We start from the raw sequence: 4,405 nt of genomic DNA on the forward strand, positions 1-4,405 counted from the left end.
AAAAAGAATGCAACAATATAAAATAAAACGACTGCATTTAAAATAATATAAAAAATAAAAAAATAATTAAAAAAAATATTCAGTACCGAATGTGGAATCGAACCTCGGTCCTTATGGTTTTCAGACGGGCACCTTAACCACTACTGTGGTGCTTCCAGAACCCTTGTACAGGGCTGTGTACTCGTCTACCGGGGGCAAAAATGTTCTTAAAAGAGTGAAGAGGATGATGGTGCCGGCAGGGATGAAAACGTTCTTTTTTAAGCTGCACACTGGAACATTGGAGGTAAAGAAATGGAAGGAATAGAAAGGGCTTTTTGTACCCTGGGGTGTCCACTGCATAATATGCAGGAAAGAGGAGACGATTGAACACGTGTTTCTCGAATGCTGGGACGCCGTATTTTTATGGGACGTGCTCCAGAGGACGCTTAAAAAGGAACTACCCATAAGCCCACATGGTATTCGATTCTTGCCAGTAGAAGCGAACAATGATACACCGTTGGATCTTTTGATGCTACTGGCTCTCCACAGCATATGGAAAAGCAGAATGGCTGTAGAGCATGGTGACGTCGATGCACGTTCAGCGAGACAGCTCTTTAGAGAGAGCATACGGGCATATGTGGATGAACAGAAAGCGTTAAAACTAGAGTCAGAATGGTTGGTTAGTTTTGAAGAGTTGTCACATATGAGGGATTTTTAATCCGACAACTTCAGCTAAGGAAGGCCGAAGCTTTAAGTCAATGCTTGATCTTTTATTATGTCATGTTATTGATGTCACATGTGTATTTTTTGTGTACGTCCTCGGTCAGGAAATAAAGAAAAAAAAAACACTACTCTACGACGGCTTGTGGTTACAGTGGTTATTATACAGTATATGTAGCTACTTTTGCTCTTTCGTACTTGTATATTTTTCTTGGCAGTAGAATTTGTGGCCGTAATTCACCGATCGCCCTTTAAACACGCTGAATATCTTTGCAGGCTATCACGAGGGTCCACAAATGTGGCGTATCTTTATAATGCGTCGCTTTATTGAAGGCAAACCTCGAGATATCATAATTTGCTAGTGCTGATGTGTTTTTCATCGTCTACGAACGATTGTAAGTTTTCCTACATAGAGATATCTGCTGCACTAATACTTGTAATACTGGGCGTTTTAGCTTCACATGCTACCAGCGGAGCATCGATGCCAATGAATACACTTCCGACTGAGCGGTTTCAATATGTAAACATTCGAGAACGCGTCGCGCGGTGTGCGGCTATCTGCGCATCTTTCGATGGTCAGCGATGTTTGTTTATTTTTTCTCGAACAGTTTTTTGTCATCGCTAGCGAAAGGATACGTTCGTGCTTCTACTTTCGTGTTGTAGGCGGCAGATCTTCAGTCGCAGATATGAAGACGCACCGCAAGATCGTACGAGCTGCAGCGACTGTTGTACGCGCAAAAGCGACGCGACGCGCGTATATGCTTGCTAGCGCACACTTCGACGGCTTCGCATTTTCGAGGTATTTGGGAAACGAAGCGCGCCCTTTATATACAGAACAGTTGTATAACATGTTTGGTATCATGCTTATTTAGTGCGCTGGCGTGTCTGGCATGGTCATTCTGGTTGAGCTTCGTCGATCGGCCCGGCTTCTGTTCAGAAGCGGAATAGTCTGCCCGGTATCAGTTCCAGAAATGACGCGTTCGTCCGGTTTCTGGTTAATTGATACAGGCTGAATAATACATAACACTACTACATTTGAAAAAGAAAAAAAAGAAAAGAAAAAAAGAAAAAGAAACAAAAAGAAAATAGAAAAGGAAATTTACATGTGATTCAAACTTCGGTCTTTTAGGCCGGCAAACACGCACTTTAACCACTACAGCACGGCAGGACACGCTGATTGTGGTTATATATCTACTTATGTAGTCGGGATTGCTCTTTTGTAGTTTGTGTATTTTTGTAGGGTGTAGAATTTGTGGTCGTAGTTGAACGATCGCCCTTTAAACACGCTGCATCTTTTTCCTGGCTATCACGAAGGGTTATCTGTGTCCCGCATCTTTACAATGTATCGCTTTCTTGCAGACAAACCTCCGAATGTCACAATTTACTAGTGCTTATGTGTTTTGTCATCGTCTTCGAACGCATGCAATTTTTGCTACATATAGATATATGCGGTGCACCAACACTTGTAATACTGCTTGTTTTAGCTTCACCTGCTGCCAGCGGAGCCGCGACGTCAATGAATTTACTTCTGACCAAGTGTTTTGCATGCTTAAACACTCAAGGAAGCGACTCCCGATGTCCGGCCGACCTGTGCATATTTCGATGGTCAGCGATGTTTCATTTATTCTCGAGCGTATTTTGTCCGCGCTAACGAAACGCTACGTTCTTGCTTGCACTTTCGCGTTGAAGGTGGCAGATCTTCAGTTGCAGATTATGAAGATGCACCGCAAGATCGTACAAGCTGCAGCGACTGTTGCCCACGCAAAAACAAAACGCGATGCATGTATGTACTTGCTAGCGCACACATCCACGGCTTCATATCTTCTAGGTATGTACGAAACAACGCGTACTGCACATATACAGAAAAGTTTTAACATATATTATATGTAAGGTTTCATGCTTATTTAGCGTGAAGGCATATTCCGACGTTGTCATCCTGGCTGAGCTTCACGATCCGCCCGAGTTGTACTGAGAAGCGGAAATACTCTGTCCCGTATCAGTTTCACTCATATCGGATTTGTCCGGTTTCTGTTAAACCGGACATGACCTGTCCTGTATATGAGCTCAATACAGGACTGGTCCGCCCTGTTTCATATCCATACCGGACTCGGATGTCGTGTATAAGGTGCATACGAGAAATGGTCTGCCCTGTATTAACTCGATACCGGACTGGATCGTCCGGATTGAGATTCATACCGGACATGACCTGTCCGATATAAACCCGTTTAAGCTTCATACAGGTCTGGTCCGCCCTGTTTCACATCAATACCGGATTGGGATGTCATGTATAAAATGCATACCGGAAATGGTTTGCCCTGTATTAACTCTATACCGGACTGCACCATCCGGACTGAGATTCATACCGGACATGACCTGTCCGATATGAACCCGTTTAAGCTTCTTACAGGACTGGTCACACCGGTATCAAATTTATACGGGATAATACAGGACGGGTTCAAACCCGTTTGTCGTGATATGGGATTTTTCACTAGGGTCGATGTTTAGAAAGCTTAGTTTATGAAGAAGTAGTGCTGGAAACTCTGCGCTGGTATTTTTGGCTCCTAAGTCTCATCGCAGACGGTTCTGGTTTCTCATCATGCGCGGCCAAACCAAGTAAGCACCATGGTCAAACTTACTCCGTAAAGAAGGCTGCAAGAACGCGCAAGCTTTGTGCTCAGTTTCAACGCAAATGAGCCACCAGTCGAGACGGGGAGACTTTTTTAGTATGGGTGCGATAAAGCTGCAGGGCACTGTATATGGTAAAATGATCGAGCTAGATTTTGAAGCTCTTTCATTGCTCTTAAGCCATAACGTAACTTGTCATTTATGATGCGTAGGACAGAGTAGGGCCCTGGTGGGTACTGCGAGGACAATGTGGGCCATGGCGATGGACTCGATGCCGTTGCTGTAACGGGTGGCAACGTAGGCCTGAAGGAGGATGCTGACATACACACCGATGGGTATCACTTCAGGCCGATGTGGTCAACACTTATTAGACTGCCGACATTCAACCTGCTATATGAAATGTGCATGTCCCGCCAAATTTCTTTTATGGTCCCACATTGGAGAAATTTGAGCGGCCGCTCAGCATGAAGATTTATTTTAGATTTCAGCCAGCTACTCCTATAATGGCTACAGGAGATACCGATCCAGGTTCTATAGGGGCAGACTTAAATTCGGCTTTCAGCATTATCCCCATAAGTGTCCATCAACGATAATTGATGATCACCCCCAGTCCAAGGAAGTTCTCCCAATGAATACTTAGGGCAATAATTATGCACATACTTTCTATAAGACTGCCGCCATTTTTAAGCAACCAGGAAATGGAATTGTACAATATTTTACATATTCAATCTAATTTCAAAGACATAATTTTCTAGCTTGTTCAGGCAGTGAAGTTCTGTGTTCTGAAAGCTATTGATGTACAGAGAGTTGCAGGCTATCAATGACAACCACTTAAGAAGGACCACTTACCCGTACCCGTGTGTATGGTCCAAACATTTAAGCGCAGTCTACATAACCGCGAGAACAAAAGTCAAACTTTTTCCATGGAATTAAAGGTGCTTACACTTGTTGTACAAATAATATATAAGTAATATAGGGCGACCCTATTATCAATTAGGGTTGGAAAGAGCGCGAACATTTGTATGCAGACATTCTGGTGGCCCAAACACCGCTACGGCCAAGGCGGTACCCACAGCGGCAG

Source organism: Amblyomma maculatum, chromosome 11, assembly GCF_055883805.1.
Source record: "Amblyomma maculatum isolate TAMU_Amacu chromosome 11, ASM5588380v1, whole genome shotgun sequence".
Lineage (NCBI taxonomy): Eukaryota > Metazoa > Arthropoda > Arachnida > Ixodida > Ixodidae > Amblyomma > Amblyomma maculatum.